Below are 23595 nucleotides of genomic sequence, written 5' to 3' on the forward strand. Positions count from 1 at the left end.
GGTATATTTCAACATTTATTGAATAGGGTGTTCTTTCCCCAATTTATGTTTCTGTATGCTTTGTTGAAGATCAGTTTGCTGCAAGAATTTGGCTTTATTTTTGGATTCTGTATTCCATTCCATTGGTCTGCATATCTATTTTTATATCAGCACCGTGTTGTTTTGGTAACTATAGTCGTGTAGTTGAAGTTGGGTAAGGTGATACCATCAGATTTGTTCTTTTTGCTTAGTATTAATTGGCTGTGTGGGCTCTTTTTTGGTTCCATATGAATTTTAGAATCAATTCATATGGACAGTATGCTTTGGACAGTATGGCCATTGCTTTGGACAGTATGGCCATTTTCACTATATTGATTCTTTCCATTTATGAGCATGGGATGTCTTTCCATTTGTTTGTTTTTTGAAATTTTGAATGGTATTTCAAAAATTGTTTTTAAAAATGTGCTCTTAATCCTGGGGTCTCAGAAATACTTATTACAAGCTTATAGAAAGCAAAATTAGCTGACTATACAGATAGTCTAAGAAAGAAAAACAGAGATGGATACATTCCTAGAGTCAATCTTCTAATTCCCAAATGTTTTTGTGAATACACTTCTATTTTTATTTCAATAGTTTTTTGGGGACAGGTGGTTTTGGTTACATGCATATGTTCTTCAGTGGTAATTTCCCAGATTTTAATGCACCTGTCACCCAAGCAATGTACATTGTACCCAGTATATGGTCGGTCTTTTATCCTGCATTCTCCTTCAAACCGTTCCCCTCAAATCCCCAGAGTTTGATATATCATACTTATGACTTTGCATGCTCATAGCTTAGCTCCCACATATAAATGAGAACATACAGTATTTGACCCATTGATTCCTGAGGCACTTCATTTAGGATAATGGCCTCCAGCTCCATCCAAGTTGCTGCAAAAGACATTATTTCATTTCTATTTATGGCTGAGTAGTTTTCCATTATGTATATATACTACATGCTCTTTATCCACTCATTAGTTGATGGGCACTTAAGTTGGATCCACATCTTTGCAATTGTGAATTGTGCTGCTACAAACATGTGTGCATGTGTCTTTTTCATATAATGTCTTCTTTTCCTTTGGGTAGATATCCAGTAGTGGGATTGCTGGATTGTATGGTGGTTCTACTGTTAGTTTTTTAAGGAATCTCTAAACTGTTTTCCATAGGTTGTACCATTTACATTCCCACCAACAGAATAAAAGTATAAAAGTCTTCCCTTTTTACCACATCCACTGCAACATTTATTGTTTTTTGACTTTTAATTACAGTCATTCTTGCAGAAGTAAGGTGGTATCTCATTGTGATTTTACTTTGCATTTCCCTGAAAATTAGTGATGTTGAGCATTTTTTCATGTTTATTGACTGTTTGTGTATCTTATTTTGAGAATTGTCTATTCATGTCCTTTGCCCACTTTTGGATGGGATTATTTGTTTCTTTCTTGCTAATTTGGTTCAGTTCCTTGTAGATTCTAGATATTAGTCCTTTGTCAGGTGTGTAGTTTGTGAATATTTTCTCCTCCCACTTTGTGGGTTGTCTGTTTACTTTGCTGAATATTTCTTTTGCTATACAGAAGCTTTTTAGTTTAATTAGATTATATTTATTTACTTTTGTTTTTGTTGCATTTGCTTTTGAGGTCTTAGTCATGAATTCTTTCCCTAAGCCAATGTCTTATCTAGAAGAGTTTTACCAATGTTATCTTCTACAATTTTTATGGTTTCAGGTCATAGATGCAAGTCTATGACACATTTTTAGTTAATTTTTGTATAAGGGGAAAGGTAAGGATCCAGTTTCATTCTTCTACATGTGGCTTGCTAGTTTTCCCAGCAACATTTATTGAATAGGTGTCCTTTCCCCGATTTATGTTTTTGTAGACTTTGTTGAAGATCAATTGGCTGTAAGTATTTGGCTTAATTTCTGGGTTCTTACTCTGTTCCATTGGTCTACATGCCTATTTTTATACCAGCACCATGCTGTTTGAGTAATTATAGTTCTTGTAGTGTAATTTGAAGTTGGGTAAGGTGATACCTCCAGATTTGTTCTTTTTCTTAGTATTGCTTTGGCTGTGTGGGCTCTTTTTTGGTTCTGTATGAATTTTAGGAATTTTTTTTTCTAGTTTTGTGAAGAATGCTGATGACATTTTGATGGGGATTGCACTAAATCTGTAGATTGCTTTGAGCAGTATGGTCATTTTCACTATATCGATTCTTCCCATTTATGAGCATGGGTTGTCTTTCCATTTGTTTGTGTCATCTATGATTTCTTTCAACATTGTTTTGTAGTTTTCCTTGTAGAGATCTTTCACCTCCTTGGTTAAGTATATTCCTATGTATTTTATTTTATTTTATTTTATTTATTTTTTGTAGCTGTTTTAAAAGGGATTGAGTTCTTGATTTGATTCTCAACTTGTTAATTGTTGGTGTTTAGCAGTGCTACTGACTTGTGAATATTGATTTTGTACCAAACTTTTGATGCTTGTTTTTCAAGGCAGAGTGTAAAGACTCACTATGAGTGACACACATACACTGTACATACAATGACAATAACATTTTTAATTTCTCAATTTTATTAACCTAATCAAAAACAAATTATCTATTTTGTTCCTGATATACAAGTTATCTGATAAACAAATTATCTGAATTTGCCTTCAGGTATTTTTAGCAAGGAACATGACCAAATATGAAATAAATTACTATGTCTTATAGTTTTTTTGCTTGTTTATTTTTTTCTTCTATGAAGTAACTCTTGTATTTTCAATGCACAGTCATTTGGGAGCATCCAAACTCTGACCATATTTATGTGGCATGACATTTAGCAAGCTGTAAACACAATCTGAAAGTGCTTTCTCTGACTTCATTTCTCATACATACCATCACAAGAAAACAAATAATGGATGTAAATATCTTTTTCAAAGGCATTTCATCTGACATCATCTTACAGTTTTTGTAATCATTTGGAGAAAAAATTTTAAATAGCGTGTGCTCAGGGATTCAATCCAATTTTTATAAAGTATGGTTGAGTACTTCACTTCTTCTTCAAAAGCACATAATGGTTCCTTACAGCCTAAAGTCAAATTACCAAAATCTGTACCTTGGTTTTCAAGAACTTGCACAGTCTTCACCTAGCTTTCTGGACATCATTTCTACAATATCACTTCTCCCATAATTACTTCACGTCTACAATCTCTTACCAGAAACAGCTGGGGCCAAGTGTGTTTTGTAATTCAAGTTTTTGGGGAACAAGGTGGTGTTTTTTTAAAAAAGTTATACAGTTAATGTATAACACATTAGCAAAATCCATGTATGTTGGGACTGCACCTGTAATGAAATACATTGATATTTCTTCGGTAAAATCTATAAATAGTCTTATAAGTGGGATAAATAAAGATTATAAATAGCCTCCTGTCAATTCACGTCAGGGTATACCTTAAGGAAAAACAACATACACATAATGGTTTTCAAAGCTTCTTGAATTTAGAAATTAAAGACAGTAAAATGTAAGCCTGCACTTGCTTTACTTTGACATAGACTTTTGAACTTTTGAACCTTGGTTCATTTTCTTTCCTTAGCCAAAAATGCCCTCTGTGCCTCTTCTAGTTTAATCAAGTTGATCATGGGCCAGTCCAAAGGTCAACTCTTCCATAAAGCCTGAAGTAGAAGTACCCCATTTTCCTCTGTTGTCTGCATGCATACTTCTCTCTGTAGGCTAGAAAGTCCATAGGGAACAGCTCTGTGTCTGATTTGCATTGCATACTGTCATTCCTGTTAGTGTATTTTTCCTCAAAAGAATATACAAATTGGATGAAGCAAGCCTGCTTGAAAACATAAATATCGACAAAGCAAACCCAAAGCATCCAGTGTCCCATCTCTGTTCCTCTTTATTTATTTTTATAAGATGACAGGTTTTTATTTTTCATATCAGACGGGTAATGTACTGATGTCCTGACATGGTTCAAGGGTGGCACATCTCACACATGCATGTGAACACTCAACCATCATGCTTACCAACTACAAAAGGATCAGGTTTGATTTTTTTAAAAAAACTAATTTTGCTCAGAATGTATTTTTTCTGGTCAAATATTTTGTAATGATTCTAAGAAAAAAGCATAAGTAGTAAAGTTGCTAGCTTTCCATTCCAGCTCAATATACTGAGAAACCTTCAAAGAAGCCGGTTTTAGGTTACTGGAGTGCTCAGGAAATGTGAGTTTTTAAAAAATTAACTTAGACATTACACTCCTGATTTTTTCTAATCCTTCAATCATATTTCTATCACTTGAAGAAGCAAAAGCAGATTGTAAGCTCTTTATTTTTTTTTATTTTATTTTATTTTTAGATGGAGTCTCTTGCCCAGGCTGGAGCACAGTGGTGTGATCTTGCCTCACTGCAACCTCTGCCTCCCAGGTTCAAGAGATTCTCGTGTCTCAGCCTCCCAAGTAGCTGGGACTACAGGTGCATGCCACCACGCCTGACTAATTTTTGTATTTTTAGAAAAGATGGGGTTTCACAATGTTGGCCAGACTGGTACTGAACTCCTGACCTCAAAAGATCTGCCCGCCCATTACAGGCATCAGCTCCCATGCTCTTTAGTCTATTAAAAATGTATCTTTGTATTTGATGTTCTTTGCAGTGCTCTTTGCGGACAATTAAGAGTGGCTGATAATTTCTTATATGACTGAATAATACTAATTGTGGATAAAATCATTTTATATTACATATTTTAGAACGATTTAATAATAATAACAATAATACAAGAACTATTTTCTGGCCAGGCGTAGTGGCTCATGCCTGTAATCCCAGCACTTTGGGAGGCCGAAGTGGGTGGATCACGAGGTCGGGAGTTCAACACTAGCCTGGCCAAGATCATGAAACCCTACCTATTCTGAAAACACAAAAATTAGCTGGGCATGGTGGCATGTGCCTGTAATCCCAGCTACTTGGGAGGCTGAGGCAGGAGAATCACTTGAACCCGGGAAGCCAAGCTTGCCGTGAGCCAAGATTGTTCCACTGCACTTCAGTCTGGCAACAGAGAGAGACTCCATCTCAAAAGAAAAAAGAGAGAAAAACTATTATTTTTCTAATATTGGAGATTTGGGGACATTTCTCCAAATAGAAATACCACCTTACTACTGTAAGTTTCAGTGGATACTTTGAGTTCAAGTCTAACTTTTGCCTTACACAGTTTATAATCTTATATTTTATTTCTACAATTTAGTTGACTATAATATGAAGTGATATTTCTGACTCTTTTTATAATAAAATCATTATTAAGATATTTTATAAAATGAAACAAATAAGAAATGAATAAAATGCTTCCTACAGGTAATATCATAAATAATATATAAGGTGTGTTTTGGCTATGGCAGGGGATTTGAAGATTAATGCTAAGTAATATCTGGATCACAAAATCAACTATAATAAGCCAAAAATAGGTTTTCCATATTGGATACTAGTCTTTATATGAAGTAGCTATCCTAATATACAGTATTGTATAATATCTCACTAGCCATCCATCCACGCAATCTTTTATCCATATATCCATGGGGAAAATTTCTTGAGAAGACAGTTCAATTAAGGAGAACAGGTCCTCTTTCTTCAGCAAAGCATCTTGTTAGATAAGAAAATCCACAGAGGAGTCAGAAAGAAATTTGAGAGTAAGACTGGAGAAAATGGAATTAATCTGCAGAACAAAGTGCGAAGAATTTGGAGCTCCTGTGAGCCATCTGGAAGGGACTAAGGAAAACTGAAAACCATGGTAAGAGGCTGGAGTCTGAAGTATAGAAATGGCCGAGACTTTTTCCAAGAACAAGGATAGCTGGACAATCTCTAAAATGAAATAATTTTACAGAAGCAGAATCCAGAGCCAGAGAAGACCATGAAAACATAAACTCACACTGAAAATTTGCATACAACTTGGTGGTGGTTGGGGTGGACAATATTGGACTCTCTAAAATTCATAGAATGGAGCTAAAACCAATCTTAGCTGGGTCTTAATTAATTGGTACAATGAATTTAGCTATATCTGAGGTACATAAACATACACACACATGTATTCATATGAAGCAAGTGTTCTAGAGCTCATTTATTCAATAACCCAAATACCTGCCAAATGTCTAGAGCCCATTTATTCAATAACCCCAAATATCTGCCACATCAACTGAAAGAAGTTGCAAAGAAGGGACAAAAGAAAGACATCTAACTACCCACAATTGCTGTCATAAAATTGCAGCAATAAATTTTACACGGTTTGTTTGTAGGGTTACATTATGTCCTAGTGCAATATATGTTTACATTTTTACAAATTCTGTTTACTTTTTTGCATATGACTCTACATGGCTATTTCACCATGCTCAACAGACTAGAACTATATCCCACACAACAAATCCAGCAAACTGCCTGTTTTGGAAAATAAAGTTTCACTAGAACACAGCCATAACCATTTGTTTCTCTGTTGTCTATGCTGTTTCAGGCCACAACCTCAGAGTCGAGTGATTGTGACAAAATCTATATGGTCCATAAAGCCTAATATATTTACTATCTGACTCTTAGCAGAAAAAAACTGCTAACCTCTTACCAAGAAGCAAAAGTTGAAATAGACAGACTTAAAAATATGTGATGAGAAATAACTATTTTATGACAGAAAATAAGCAAACAACAAACTAACAAATATCATGCCCTCCAAGGTCAAAGTACATGGTGCCATCATGTGTGAAGAAAAATAACATCAGATAGCCTAACAAGTTGTTAATAAGTCTCTGAGAGTATATTTTACAGGACAATACAATTTTCAAAATTAATAATAATGATCCTGAGACATCAACAAAAATTATAAAATATGTTCAGAATTTTCTAAGAGATTTGAAAAAATATGTAAAAAATAAGATATTTGCTTTTGACATTTTGATTTTTTAACTTTTAATTTTTGTGGGTACATACTGAGTGTATTTATGGGGTAATAAGATTTTGATACAGGCATATAATGCATAATAATCACATCAGGGTAAATGGGATTTTCATCACCTCAGGCATTTATCCTTTCTTTGTGTTACAAATAATCCAATTGTACTTTTAGTTATTTTTATATATTTAATAAATTATTTTGACTATAGTCGTCCTGTTCTGGTGTCAAATACCAGATCGTATTCATTCTTTCCAACTACCTTTTTGTACTCATTAACTATCCTCACTCCTGGCCACTACCCTTCCCTGCCTCTGGAAACCAATCATTCTACTGTCTATCCCCATGAGTTCACTTGTTTTAATTTTTAGCTCTCACAAATCAGTGAGAATATGTGAAGTTTATCCTTCTGTGCCTGGCTTATTTTACTTAACATAATGACCTCCAGTCCTATTCATGTTGTTGTAAATGACAGGATCTCATTCTTTTGTTATGGCTGAATAGTACACCATTGTGTATATATACTACATCCTCCTCATCCATTTGTCTGTTGGTGGACATTTCAGTTGCTTCAAAATCTTGGCTATTGGGAATAGTGTTACCATAACATGAGGGTGTAGAAATCTCTTTGACATACTTAACTGATTTCTTTTCTTTTGGGTATATACCTAGTAATGGGATTGTGGGATCATATGGTAGCCCTGTTTTTAGTTTTCTGAAGAACTTCCAAACTATTTTCCATAGTGGTTGTACTAATTTACATTCCCACAAAGAGTGTATAAGGGTTCCCTTTTCTCCACACGCTGGCCAGTGTTTGTGATTTTCTGTCTTTTGGATAAAACCCATTTTAACTAGGGTGAGATGACATATCATTAGTTTTTATTTGCATTTCTCTGATAATCAATGATGTTGAGCATATTTTTATATAGCACTTTGTATATCTTCTTTTGAGAAATGTCTATTCATATCTTAATATATTTTTTAGCCAGATTAATAGATTTTTTCCCTGTAGAGTTGTTCGAGCTTGTTATATATTCTGGTTATTGATTCCTTGTCAGATGGATAGTTTGCAAATATTTTCCCCCATACTGTGGGTTGGCTGTTCACTTTGTTGACTGTATCCTTCACTTTGTGGAGAGTTTAAGTGTCTAAGAACTTATGCATTACTTCTATAATTTATAATTTACTGGCACATAGTTGCTCATACTAGCTTCTGATGATCTTTTGAATTTCTACAGTATCAGTTATAAAGTCTTCATTTTCACATCTGATTTTGTTTTCTGGGGCCTTCTCTCTATTCTTTCTTAGTTAGTCTGGCCAAAGTTTTATCAATTTTGTTTATCTTTTCTAAAAGCCAATATTTTCTTTCACTGATTTTTTGTATTGTTTTATTTTCACATTCACTTATTTCTACTCTGAACTTTATTATTTTTTCTCTACTAATATTGAGTTTGTTTTATTTTTACCTTTCTAATTCTTTAAGAAGCATAATTAGGTAGTTTATTTGAAGTTTTTCTAATTTTTCACCTAGGTGATTACAGCTATAAACTTTTCTCTCAGTACTGCTTTAGCTGCATCCCATAAGTTTCAGTATGTTGTGTTTTCATTATCATTTGTTTCAAGATTTTTTCAATTTCCTTTTTCATTTATTCTTTGATCCATTGGTCATTAAGGAACATACTGTCTAATTTCCTTAGGATTGTATAGTTTTCAAAGCTCCTCTTGTTAATGATTTCTAGTTTTGTTCCGTTGTTGTCACAGAATATATTTGATATAACTTCCCATTTTTTTGAATGTTTTAAGACTTATTCATATGGTACATCCTTGATAATGATCAACATACTGAGGAGAATATGTATTCTGCAGTCATTGGATAAAATGTTCTGTAAATATACATTAGGCTCATTTGGTCTATAGTGCAGATTAAGCCAGATGTTTTCTTGCTAATTTTCTGTCAGGATCATGTATCAATGCTGAAAGTGGGGTGTTCTCCAGCTGTTATTCTGTTGGAGTCTCTCCCTCTTTAGCTCTAATAATATTTTCTTTACATATCTGGGTGCTCCAGTATGGGGTGCATATATATTTATAATTGTTATATCATTTTGCTGAATTGACTTCTTTATCATTATTTAATGACCTTCTTTGTTTCTTTGTATAGTTTTTGTCTTGAAATCCACTTTGTCTGATATAAGTGTAGCTACTGCTTGCTGCTCTTTTTGGTTTCTACTTGCATGCAATATCTTTTTCCATCCCTTTATTTTCAGATTATTTGTGTCTTTATAGGAAAAGTGCAACACATCATTGGGTCTTTTTTTTTTTTTTAATTCATTCAGCTACTCTATGTGTTTTGATTGAAGAGTTTAGTCCATTTACATTCAACATTATTATTGATAAGTAAGGACTTACCCCTGACATTTTGTTATTTGTTTTCTGGTTGTTTCTGGTTTTCTATTCCTTCTTTCTTTTTTTCCTGTCTTCCTTTTAGCAAAGGTGATTTTCCCTGATGATATATTTTAAGGTTTTAAGTTCTTGATTTTTATTGTGTTTGTTGTATGTTTTCTGATTGATGTTACTGGAAAACTTGCAAATAATATCTTATAACCCATTATTTAAAATTAATGACAAATTAACACTGATTGCCTAAAGAGAAAACTAATAAAAAGTTTGTATTTTAATTTCATCCTCCCACTTTTTAACTTTTTGCTTTTTCTATTTTTATCTTATTATACTATCTGTATCTTGAAAAGTTGTTGTAGTTATTTTTTATTGGTTCATCTTTAGTCTTTCTACTTAAGATATAAATAGTTTACACACTACAATTATGGTATTATAATATAGTGTGTTTTTCTGTAACTTACTATTACCAGTGAGTTTTGCACCTTCCAGTGATTTCTTTTTTGCTCATTCACATCCTTTTCTTTCAGACTGAAGAACTCCTTTAAGCATTTCTTGGAGGACATGTCTGGTGTTAATAAAATCCCTTAATTTTATTTGTCTGGGGAAAACTTTATTTCTCCTTCATGTTTGAAGGATAATTTCACGGGACATACTATTTTAGGATACAAGATTTTCTTCTTCGGCACATTAAATATGTCATGCCGCTTTCTCCTGATCTGTCAGGTTTCCACTGAGAAGTCTGCTGACAGATATATTGAAGCTCCATTGTATGTTATTCATTTCTTTTCTTTTATCACTTTCAGGATTTTTTTTTCTGTCTTTGACTGTTAGGAGTTCAAATATTTAATGTGTTAAGGCACTCTTATTTGAATTAAATCTACTAGGTGTTCTATAACTTTCTTGTACTTGAATATTGATATGTTTCTCTAGGTGTGGGAAGTTCTTTGTTATTATGCCTTTGAATAAACTTTCTACCCCATCTCTTTCTCTACCTCTTCTTTAAGGTCAATAAGTCTTAGATTTGCCCTTTGGATATTATTTTCTAGAGCCTGTAGGCATGCTTCATTCTTTTCATTTATTTATTTATTTATTGAGACAGAGTCTCACCCTGTCACCCAGGCTGGAGTGCAATGGCGTGATCTCGGCTCACTGCAACCTCCGCCTCCCAGGTTCAAGCAAGTCTCCTGCCTCAGCCTCCAAGTAGCTGGGACTACAGATGTACATCACTATGCACATCATCATGCCTGGCTAATTATTTTATAGATGCACACCACAATGCCTGGCTAATTTTTATTTTTTGTATTTTTAGTAGAGATGAGTTTTCACCATGTTGGCCAGGCTGGTCTTGAATTCCTGACCTCAAGTGATCTGCCTGCCTTGGCCTCCCAAAGTGCTGGGATTACAGCTGTGAGCTACCATGCCCAGCCCATTCTTTTGTATTCTTTTTTTTCTGTCTCTCTGGATTGTATATTTTCAAATAGCCTGCCATCAAGCTCACTACTCACTAATTATCTCTTCCACTTGATTGATTCTGCTGGTAAGGGACTCTGATGCATTCTTCGGTATGTATTCTTCATTGCATTTTTGAACTCCGGAATTTCTGCATGATTCTTTTTTAATTATTTGAATTTCTTTGTTAAATTTTCCTAATGGCATTCTGAATTCCTTCTCTGTATTATCTTCAATTTCATTGAGCTTCGTTAAAACAGCTATTTTGAATTCTCTGTATGAAAGATCGCATATCTCTGTCCTTCTAGGATTAATTGCTGCTCCCTTATTTAGTTCATTTGGTGAGGTCATATTTTCCTAGATAGTCTTGATGCTTGTGGATGTCTTTCAGTGTCTGGTCATTGAAGAGCTGAGTATTTATTGTAGTCTTCACAGTCTGAGTTTTTTTTCCACTGTCCTTCTTGGGAATGCTTTCCAGGTATTCAAAGGCACTTGGATGTTGTAATCTAAGTTTTTGGTCACTGTAGCCCTATCTGTATTAGGGAACACCTCAACCCCAGTAACAATATGGATCCTGAAAATCTGATCCAACACCACCGAAGAAGTACCCCTTTGGTGGTGTTGGATCAGATCTGGAAGAATTGTCTGGATTACCAGGAAAAGACTCTTGTTGTCTTCCCTTACTTTCTCCCAAGCAAATGGAGTCACCTCTCTGTGCTGAGCTGACTAGAGCTAGAAGAGGGGTGACACAAGTACACCTGTTGTCACTACTATTGGGGCTGCACTGGGTCAGACCTCTCAGAAGGATGAGCTAATTTACATGAGTCAACTGTCCAGATATCAAAACTTACTCCTTTTAGAATAAAGCCTCTTCTAAAAAATAAAATATCAGAGAGGGAGGAAAGGCAAGATGGCCAAATAGAAGCCTACTGAAGCTAGTATGGCACTGAATCTCACCCAAGGCCTTTAGTTACCACCGCCTGACTATTACCTATGCTTACCCAAAGCCCTAGGGCACTATAATCATCAGGTGACAAAGCCACCATGACTTGTGTCCTTGCATTCAGAATGGTGACTGTGCTCCAGTACCAATCATGTCCAGAGATGTTATTCAGAAGTCAGGGCCTTAAATCAGAAACCTTAGGAATCTACCTGGTGTTCTATTCTACTGTGGCTGAGCTGGCACCCAAGCCACAAGACTAAGTCCTTCACATTCTTCCCTTTCTTTTCTACAAGCACAGAGTTTCTCCCTGTGGCCACCCCTGCCCCAGGCCCATGGTGACTACTGCCTAGCTACCACTGATGTTCACTCAAGGCCCAAGGGCTCTTCAGTCAGCTTATTGGTGAATGCTGCCAGGCTGGGGACTCTCTCTTCAGGACAATGGGATCTCCTCTGGCCCAGACTAGGTCCAGAAATGCCACTCAAGAACCAAGGCCCATAATGGGGACTCCAAGGGTCTACCTGATACTCCACCTCATTGTGGCTGAGCTGATACCTAAGTTGAACAAAGCCCCCGTTACTCTTTCCTCCCCTTTTCTCAAGCAGAAGGAGTTTCTCCCCATAACCATCACAGCTGGGAATGTACTGGGTCTCACCTGAAGCCAGCATGTCTCTGAGTCTCACCCAAGGCCCACGGTGAGTAGTGCCCAGCTCCACTGCTGACTGTTTAAGGCCCAAAGGCTCTTTTGTCAGCAGATAATGACTCCTGCCGGGACTGGATTCTTCTCTTCAAGGGAGTGGATTCCATTTTGGCCCAGGGTGTGTCTAGAAATGTCATCCTGGAATTAAGGTCTGGGATGGCCTCAGGACTCTGCCCAGTGCCCTATCTTACTGTGGCTGAGCTGGTATCCAAGTTGCAAGTAAAATTCTCTTTACTCTTCCCTATCCTCTCCTAAAGTGGAAGGAAGAAGTGTCTCCCAGAGCTGCAAGCTGCACTGCCTGGGGTTGGGGGACAGATAGTGCAAGCACTCCCTTGGCTGTTCAAGCTGATGTCTCACTAGGTCACATGCCCCCCATGTTCACTGGTTCTGAGCAGTTCTCCTTTGCTATGGCTGGTCTAATTGCTCCCTCCATTGGCTTTGGCTGAGTTCTGCCTGGTGTTGCTGTCTGCTGTGACAGGGCAGAACTGAGTTCCAATGCAGTCTCACAATCACTGTGCTCTCCCTCTTTCAAGCACACAGATTTTTTTCTCCATGCCACACATCTGCCACTGGAGGGACAAGGAGGGATAGTGTTGACAATTCAAGGCTGTCTTTTCCAGCCTCTTCAGTGCCTCTTTCAGCAATATGAAGTTAAAACCAGGTACTGTAATTGCTCATCTGATTTTTGATTCTCATGAAGGTGCTTTTTTTATGTGGATAGTTGTTCAATTTGTTATTCTTGCTGGGAGGACAATCAGTGAAGGGCTTCTATTTGGCCATCTTGCTCTGTCTCCCTCTCTGATATTTTAATTTTTAGAAGAGACTTTATTCTAAAAGGAGTAAGTTTTGATATCTGGACAGTTGACTCATGTAAATTATCTCATCCTTCTGAGAATGTTACTACAAATTTATTTTGTTTCAGTATTAAAGTTATCCAAAGAGCTATTTAACAGATATTAAAACATAGATTTCTCTCTACAACACTTTAAATTTTAGAATTTTTAAAATAGAAGTAGGGTCTTGATTTCACACTTATTTTATTATTTTAAAGTATTATTAGTAAAGCACTATACTGTAGGATTTAAGAGAACTGGTTCTGAAGCTAGACGTTTTAGACTCTCATCCCAGGTCTAGCCCACACAGGTTGTATAAGCCTGGGCACAGAATCAGGGTATAGTCATGAGTATAGCAGACCTTTGTATTTCCATTCAGTCTGTAAGTCAGTAAGTGTGTTGAAGAGCTAGACATCTATTTCAGGGCAATCGCCACAACTACCTTATCTGGACTTTGACTTCTCCTGTTCCTGGAAGAGGAGATAGAGGCCAATTCAGATGAGATAGCTTAAGGAGAACTTGAATTCTCGGTAAACCTATACAAAGACTCACACAAGATCAGCTGAGCCATGTCCAAGAGATGTGAGCCCCATGATGATCAGGAACACCTGTGAGAAGCAGCACTCTCTAGTGCAACATTATAGAGGATTTCTGTGTCAGCTACAACTACCCGAGGAATCAAATACTAAAATACTCCCTCATGTAGGTACCAACCGAACACTTGCACTCTGGCCCCCACAATTACTTGTGTATAAGCTCTAATTATCAAAACAATTGCACCAATTTATCATTACCAACTTATTTTCCCTGGCACTAATTCTACAAGGCATTTACCACGTGAATTTACATGATAAATTGGATCACAAAGGGCAGTGAGAATTATATAGAACACCGTCTTCAACTATGAATAGCGATGTTTGAACGACCTCTGAAAAAGCTTTCCTCCACAACCACCGATCTTTCTCTCCCACAGAAAACCCTTCACAAGTATATGCATAGCTCCTGTGAAATGTTTACCTTCTAGCAAAGCTGTGAATTCAATCCCATAGCTATAGCTGGTTTCAGCTGGCCCATATCCAGAGGAGAGTGACACATGGTAAAGAGAATGAAAATGTAGGTGCTAGAAAAAGTAGCTTCCAGAAGAAAACAAAATTGTCCACATAATATCCATTGGGTTCTTTTATGGATAAAATATTGTAATTCTTCAGTGTGGTAGATGCTGGTATTTTAAGGAGGCAATTCTCAACTCAATATTAAAAAAAAGTTCTATTTCTCAAATCCATCCACAGTTGGAGTTACCTGTCTCTACTCATAGTGAGCTTGTTTTCACTTTTAGAGGACATTCAATTTTGGGCAAAGAAAGTTGAACCACTTGACCACGCTCTCTAAGACAAATTAGATCTCAGAGATTTTGCAAAGAAAAGTGTTCCAATCAGACTGTTTAAAGGCATAAGGATCTCTTTGCTCGGAATGGATTCCACCCAAATAAACTAAAGAAGAAGTCATAACTTCTCAATCTCTAAATGGAATGTAATTAGCTAGTTGTAATTATTGCCTTAGGAAAGACCTACTAAATGAGGGACAGAGTGATGTAGTGGAAAAGAACATAACTTTTCAGCCTGGCCAACTTTGATTCAAATCTTGGTTCTGTCATTTGTTAATTATGTGAACTTAGACAATCTACATGACCACTCTGAGTCTCAGTTGTTTCCTCTAAATATAGATAAGAATGCCTCATTATAGAGTATGGTAAAGACTCTATGAGATATTATACACAAAGTTACTACTGCACTGCTGGGCTTACAATTGGAACTAAACTAATTAAACATATCATCACTAATACTTTAAGTGTAAACCACAAACCACAGTGATCCTGGCTTTTTAGGATCATCTATGGAAAAATCAATTTTATATATATTCATAAATTAAGGAGAAATTTAAAATGTGCTGCAATTTCTATAACGTGTTTGTCATGAGAAATTGCTTCTTTTAAAAAAAAAAAAGGAATATTTTGAAAGATAAAGAATACACCCAAACCACAACTGGAAAATAAGGGTTTAATTGTAGTTACCTGATTCAATGCTTATCTCCTTCCTGTTAGAATGTAAGCTTTATGAGGGCAGGAACTTTATCTGATTTACCAAAGTATTTCTAGAGACCAGAACTATTTTTGTCACAGTCTCTACTCAATAAACTTTTGTTGACAAATGAGTGAATGAAAGAGTTGCCACTCAATACCCTAATAACCAGTATGATTTACAAAATAGTAATGTGGGCTGAGTGGGGTGGCTTATGCCTGTAATTCCCAACACTTTGGGAGACTGAGGTGGGCAGACCCCTTGATCCCAAGAGTTTGAGACCAGCCTGGGCAACACAGCAAAACCCCATCTCTACTAAAAATACAAAACTCAGCCTGGCATAGTGGCACACACCTGTAGTCCTAGCTACTTCAGAGGCTGTGGTGGGAGGATTGCTTGAGCCCAGGAGGTTGAGGCTGCGGTGAGCTGAGATTGCACTACTGCATTCCAGACTGGGCAGCAGAGTGGGGCAAAAAAAACAATAGTGGGGCAAGACAAACCAGATTCCAGCTGAGCCTCCACAAATATTCCTTAGACCTACCCAACTCTATCTGTACTAATTTCACATATCCCAAGAAACCTTGTGATGACTGTTTGGTTTTGATAAGCCATACATGGAATCCTTTATAGAAAACTGAATGACAATTTCCATTGATAGTAGAGCAGGTGATGTCTCTCTCCCAGTGCAAGTGCATCCATCAGCATCTGACTTATTAATTAAATGTTTGTTTTTTATGAGTAGTCTATAAATTAGTCTTTTTGAGTCTGATCACAACAGAGTAATCCATAATCAAATTATACATAGTTCTCAACTCATTCAAATTCACCGTTTTCTTTACAGATTCTCCGTTTCTGCAGTAAACTTCCCTAATATCTCTCTCTCATCCTTCAATGATACCAAATTATTTCAGGAAAGTTGTCTCTAATAAATGATTATTGTTCTTTATAAGAGGTTATTATCTTTACAATGGTATATTGTTGTGGACAAATCTCAATATTTATACAAATTTTAGCTTATGTTGCAGTAAAATTGGCCACATAAAAATGATACTGTATTCTAAACAGCTTGCTGAATCCAAAATCAACAGGAAGTGTTCTCCAACCTGTTCTTAAAAATGTTTGTTCTAGGTATATAATGCTAGGACTTAACCAGTGAAACTAGTATTATTTCCCATTGTAGCACTGGGCAGGGTTACCTTTCAGTCACTGCAATACAAATTATTATTTTCTTCTCTATAGCTTCTGTCACTATTTTTTCTAGAGCTTATTTTATCATTTTCTTCAATATGCGCTAGGAGGTAATACTCTATTCCCTTAAAAATTCTTCCCAAGTATTAGCTAGAAAATTTACTGGAGGCCTCTGTATATCCAGAATGTAGATGATAGAATCAGAAGTGAAGCCAAAAATTGAAACCAAGATTTTAAAAATCCTTTACAACTACTACAGGATTTGGAAACACCTTTCTTAGCATACTTCTAAAAGAGTATTTCCTCTAAGTGAGTAAATACTTCTATGTGAGTAAATTTGAGTAATATCCAGAAATACACATTTCCTGTTTTTTAAGTGTCAGGGTATGCTAAGGAGAGAAGAAGGATGTTTGGTGTCTAATTCACAGAGAGACTTAAGAGCTGTTACCAGTTGGATTGGTGACAATAGATAACATTAAGCAACTTTAAGGCCTTAATTCCCAAAGCATTGATACACACGTTTCAAAATATAAAACATGAATCAAAAACATTTCTTAAATTTCAAATTCAATATTAGAATTGATAGAAATTTCAGATATTACACAGTTCAATGTCTTCACTGTACAAATGGAAAAAAACTGAGGCATAGGGAAGTGAACCACTCAGAAAAACTAACAACGTAATTACTCGAGTTGGAGCAGACTTCAAGTCTTTTCACTGCTAAATCCCTTTTCCAGAGGATTTCGTTGGATTTGTTTGTATCAACTGTGTGACTATCACCTGTATTTTCAGTGGCACTACAATGGCTCATCTACTGGGCCTAAGATGGGGTCAGCTAATTCATCAAGGTATGTATTAGCCAGATTCTAAACATCATTATTAATTATGTGATAGCTGTTCTCTAATAATGCCACCATTGTGTTCCAGAGCAGACAGATTGAAAGACAATTATGTATTTACCCAGTTGTAGTGTTATATCCCTGGCAATATTAACCTAAAAATTGGAAAGGAAAGCTAACTATATAGCTAATCTACACTGTGTTCCTGTGGCAGTAATTTATTAAAATATGACCCTGTCTCTTATAACCTAAAAAAGATAAAAATAAAAAAAACTTTGCTTGAGTTGCTTCCATCAAAAAGCCTTTCATAAATTTTTACATCACTTCTCTGTTCTAAACCACTTCTACATTTCTTAATAGGCATTAAAGTGGGTGTGATAGTTTTTGCTTCCTAAACCATACAAGGCCAGTTAATTACACTAACGGTTGCTCAGGCTAAGAAATCTGGATTTTTAAAAAATCTTATCAAAGCTATTGAAAGATTTTAACTCCTAGTATGCTGTAATCAAATAGTGATTCAGAAGGATTACACTGGTACTATTATGGAGACAGAGATGACCAAGTTGACCTGACAACAAATTGTAAGGGCCTGAACTATGGCAAATGCAGTGGTGATAAAAATAAAAGAACAGATTTTAAGAATTTGGATATGTAATTAACATAACTTAGTAACTGATTATGTGTGGAAGTTAAGAAGAAGAAGCAATAATGTCCAAGCTCCTGGAATTGTGCTAAGTAAAAAAGAGGCTCAAAATGAAAAATAGACATATATTATTCATAAAGAAAAAATGCTTATTCATGGTAAAGTGTCTAAAGTGTCAGATATGGGAACAAATGAAAAGGAGGATAAAATCACATTGGAAAATAGGAAAAAGAAAATTGGGATGACAATTTTATGTGTCTACTTGAGTGAGCCACAGAATGCCCAGAAATTTGGCCAAACATTATTCTGGGCATATCTATAGAGTGTTTCTAGATGAGATTCACATTTGAATCAGTAGATGGAGTAAAACAGATTGCTCTTCCTAGTGTGGGTGGGCCTTATCCATCAATTGAAGACCTGAATAGACAAAAAGGCTGAGCCAAAGGGAACTCCTTCTGTCTGGCTGCTATGAGCTTGGACGTTGGTCTTTTTCAGCCTTCAGACTCAAACTGAAATATCAGCTCTTCTTGGGTCTTCAGCCTGCCAGCTTTCTGACTGGAATTTATACCATCAGCATCCCTGTCCAGGCCTTCAGACTTGGACAGAAGCTACACAACAGCTTTCTTAGGTCTCTAGCTTGCAGACTGCAGACCTTGGAACTTACCAGCCTCCACAAACATGTGAGCCAGTCTCTTACAATAAATCTCCTCCCTCTGTTTATATATATATATATATATGTATGTATATTATATATACACACATATATCCATAACACACTTATATATGTGTATGTGTGTGTGCATATATAATTACGCATCTAGAAAAAAGGAAATTGGAATGGTTAATTTTACGTGTCCACTTGAGTGAGCCAGAGGATGTGAGGTGTATGAGAGGCCATACACATATGTGTATATGTACAGATATATGTGTATGTATATGTGTGTGAATATATGTGCACATACATGTATATATGTGCATACATATGTAATATATTCCTTTCCTTCCTATATATGTGCATACATATATATGCATTTGCATATATTATGTATATATACACATATATAATTACATATATTATGTATACATAATATAGTGTATATAACTACATATGTATACATAATATATTATATAAATATTATTACATATAAACATATATATTACATATATTACATTATATATTACACAGATACAATATTATAATATATAACACCTATTGATTCAGTTTTTCTGAAGAACCATGAGTAATGCAGAAATAAGTAATAAAGAATGTAGTATGTCAAGTTTGCTAAGCCTTAAAGAAAGGGAGAGGGCTGTTTCAGACAAAGAGAAAATTACATAGGTAGGGTACATTTTTAAAAGAACAAATAGTGTAACACAACTTGCATCAGGTGAGATAAAGTAGGAGGTAAGCACAAAAAGGTAGATTGGAGGTACACAGGGGAAGATTTCTGATACATAACTAAAGAGCTTAGAGTTAATCTAAGAAAAAATACAACTTAATGAAGATTTTGTAATAAAAGACTTAAAACGAAATTTTAAAAATACATTAAAATACTCAAATATTTAAAGACATGAACATCTTTTTTCTATCTCTTTACAAAAAGCAAAATTATCTCCATTTATTTTAGCTTCCTTTCCCTAGAATGCATGTAACTATCAGGTTTAGAGAGTCACTTAGGTCAGGAGCCCTAGGAATAGATTGTGTATGCCATGTTAAATAAAAACAGACAGAATTCTAGTACTTCTGCTTCTAGTCATGACAAAGTCCAACTATATTGGGTTTACCCTTCTACCATAAACAATTACAAAACTGGGTCAAGGGGAACCATTAAACTATTTTCAAGCACTGGATAATAAATGGTGCAGGACTGTCTTGTATTAGAAAAAGGGAAAACATGAGATGAACCCCATGTTAACTCCAGCTGTCTACCTGGGGTCACTTTCCAGGGGTAGCATGGGAGGCAGAGGCCAAATAGAGAATGGCAATTTTACTGAGAGAAGAAGGCACAGATCAGAGTTTGGGGCTGGTAAGGTAGCTAGAATTTGCATGGCAAAGTACTGAGGAAAGCAAGCTTCACAGAGTGAGGGAAGCAAGAAATATTCACAGAGGTTGCCCTTAGGTCCTTGGCCAAAAGATGGGCTACTTTTGTTCAGGTAAGGATTCTGTAACACTCTTATGAGAGCAACTGCAACAGTGACAAATCCTTCAGGGCTCATCTGAATGGAGACATTGACTTCTGCTTGTAGATGTTAAAGTCTTAACCCAGCCAGAGTGAGAAAGCTGCACTGAGCAACCCAAGCATTCAGTCAAGATGCTGGAATCACCATGCCTAGGAGGAAAAACGACCTAAAGTAATGGCCATGCCATGGAACTGAGGATAAAATTGAAATACAGTATGAACCCATTCTAAAAAAATCAAAAGAAGCCACCAGCAGTTTAACCACTTGCCAGAATAAAGCTAAACACTCTTCAAAGACAAACAACATACACAATACATACCATCCTACAACATACCATCCATAATGTCAAGCATATAGTCAAATATTACTAGACATGCAAAGTAGTAGGAAAAATGTGACTCATAGTCAAAAGTAAAAGAAGTTGATATAAACAAATCCCAATGTGATAAAGATGTTGGAATAAAGAGATAAAGACCTTAAAACTGGATAGATAATAGATATAGCTATGTTATACATATATAGGTAGATATGTTATTTACATAGAGATATATGTAGAGATATAGACATAAACTTAGATAAAAATATAGAAATAATATACTCACAATGCTGAGTTGAGCAATCTCAGGAGAGAAAGGAAAACTATAACATAGGACCAAAAGAGAATTCTAGAACAACAACAACAAAAAAATACTTTTCTTTTTTTTTTTGAGACGGAGTTTCTTTCGCTCGTTACCCAGGCTGGAGTGCAATGGCGCGATCTCGGCTCACCGCAAACTCTGCCTCCTGGGTTCAGGCAATTCCCTGCCTCAGCTTCCTGAGTAGCTGGGATTACAGGCACGCGCCACCATGCCCAGCTAATTTTTTGTATTAGTAGAGACGGGGTTTCACCATGTTGACCAGGATGTCCTCGATCTGTTCACCTTGTGATCCACCCGCCTCGGCCTCCCAAAGTGCTGGGATTACAGGCTTGAGCCACCGCACCCGACCCCAAAAAAAAAAAATACTTTTCTTGAATAAATTCACTAGATAGGCTGAACAGCAGATTAGACACTACAATAAAGGGTGAATGAATTTGAAAACATGTGAATGTAAATTAACCAATCTGAAGACAAGGAAAAGAAAATGATTGAGAAGAACAAGCAGAGCCCTGGTACCTCAGGAAATACAACTATTTGTGAAAATCCAGAAGAAGAGGAAAAGAGAAGGAGGAGGAGAAAAAGTAGGAGAGAAGACAAGGTAGAGAGAGAGAAAGAAGCAAAAAAAATTTCAAAATTGGAAATTTGTCCTAAAAATTACCCTCCAGATCCAAGAAATTTAGTAAACCCTAAACTACGTAAATACAAAACCTTGACTGAGTATATTGTAATCAAATTGCTGAAAGATAATGGTCAAAAGAAAATATTAAAATCTACCAAAAAAAACCCCAACCATTCCATGAAGGGAAACAAAATGAAAGATGATGGACTCATCAGAAAAATAAATACAGGCCAGTCAGGTGTGGTAGCTCACATCTGTAGTCCCACTACTTTGGGAGGCTGAGGTGGGCATATCACCTGAGTTCAAGGGTTCTAGACCAGCCTGGCCAACATGGTGAAACCCGTCTCTACTAAAAATAGAAAAATTAAGCAGGTGTGGTGGTGTGCACCTGTAATCCCAGCTACTCTAGAGGCTGAGGCACAAAAATGGCTTAAGCTTGGGTGGCAGAGGTCACAATGAGCTGAGACTGCATCACTGCACTCCAGCCTGGGTGACAGGGTGAGACTCTGTCTCAAGGAAAAAAAAATAAATAAATTACACACCAGAAGATGTTGAAACAACTGCTGTGAAGTACTGAAAGCTTTTAAAAAGTCAGGCCAGTATTCTACAGTCAGTGGAAATACTTCAAAAATGAGGATAAAATAAACATTTTAAATAAATGCATACTGAGAAAATATGTCACCAGTAAAAATACACTATAATAAATTGTTATTAAAAGTTCCTCAAACTGAAGTAGGATACCAGATTGAAGCACAGATATGCAAGAAGGAAATAAGAATACTAAAAGTGCTGAATATATGAGTATATATAAAGAAACTATTTTTTGTCTTTTACAAATGTCATTAAAATGCAGCTTACTGGTCAAAGTATAAATAAAAGAAATTATATTGTAGAGTTTATAACATATGTAGGAGAAAAATATATAACAGCAATATCACAAAGATGGAAAAGAGTATAAATATAATTATACTATTATAAATTTCTTACATTTTATATGAAATACTACAATGGTAACTCTAAGTAGGTAGTGATAAATTAAGAATACATATTTTAATCCCTATACAACTACTAAAAATAAATAAAACAACATAGCTTCAAAAGCCAATAAAAGAACAAGATGGCAAAATAAGAAGCCTAGAACCTCTTTCCTCTCATAGGACACCATTTAACAGCAGTTTAATGACAAATGTCCCTTGTTAGAAATCCATAAACCAGTTATAAGGCTTCTAAACCTCAGGCAAATGTGAAGCAAACTGCATTGAAGTCAGTAAGAAAATTGTGTCACGTACACTCCATAGTCCCTCCCGCTGGCTCAGAGTTGTGCAATCTGGAAAAGCCTCCCAGTTCCTGGCTTCTCTCTAGGGAGGGAATGAGAAGACTAAAACACATCCAAAACTCAGACTTTTGGGAGGCTGCCCAAGGAACTAGTTTATCTCCTCTCTGAATTTAAGCACAGAAAAGAAAAAGTGTCAGGTTGGGGACTACTGAAAACAAAAGCATTGGTTTAAATTAACTAACACTCACTCACCAAAATTCTATCCCTTCCCCTCTGGCTCAGTGCAGAGTCGGGGATGGGGGGATGCTTCAACTCCTGGCTTATCCCTGGAGAGGGAAAGAGTTAAAGTGTGTGTCCAACATTCTGACTTTTCAAGGAATTGCCCAGAGGATTAGATTCTGTCTTGCCAGTCTTGGTGTATGGTTGGGAGGACCTGGAATACTCTATACACTTGCAAGGCATAGAGGACAAAATAGAACTGGGCAGCTTGCTGCTGCTACTGATAACATACAACAGACAAAGGCCTATGCCATCTGGTGGTCTCTCCCTTGTGGTGATTGGTGATGCAAGGAGAGAAGAGTGGAATATGTCTCTAGTGGTCTGGCTTTTCAGGGGGCTTTCTGGAGGAAATTGTTTCTGTCTTCAGACTTAGGGCACTGATGTGTCCCAACATTCACTAGAAGCCTGGGAGCCACTGAAAACAAAAGAGAGCTAGTTTGTGTTCTTGTGGCAAAGAACACAAACAGACATCAGAGAGAGCAAGAGATTATGAAGAAACAAATTGGCAAATCTCTCTAATGAATTTATATGAACAAATCCAGAGAAGATGTATCCATAGGAAAAGTTTGAGAAGCTCTCTAGAATCTCTAGGTGGGATGATTGGTAAAGATCTTTTCCTGTACAA

General features: G+C 36.2%; 1 protein-coding gene and 1 non-coding gene across 3 annotated transcripts in view; both read right to left on the minus strand.

Annotated features, from left to right (window-relative positions):
* FGF12 (fibroblast growth factor 12) overlaps positions 1 to 23595 on the minus strand; it is a 587631-nt gene that overhangs the window by 389310 nt on the left and 174726 nt on the right. The gene's annotated exons all lie outside the window — the stretch shown is intronic.
* LOC135270862 (small nucleolar RNA U13) lies at positions 3931 to 4034 on the minus strand. Its single transcript, XR_010339022.1, has one exon. It is a non-coding gene; the product is annotated as a small nucleolar RNA U13 (small nucleolar RNA).

This window comes from Aotus nancymaae, unplaced genomic scaffold (genome assembly GCF_030222135.1).
Source record: "Aotus nancymaae isolate 86718 unplaced genomic scaffold, 86718_ANA_hifiasm-v0.15.2.pri h1tg000067l, whole genome shotgun sequence".
Classification (NCBI taxonomy): Eukaryota; Metazoa; Chordata; class Mammalia; order Primates; family Aotidae; genus Aotus; species Aotus nancymaae.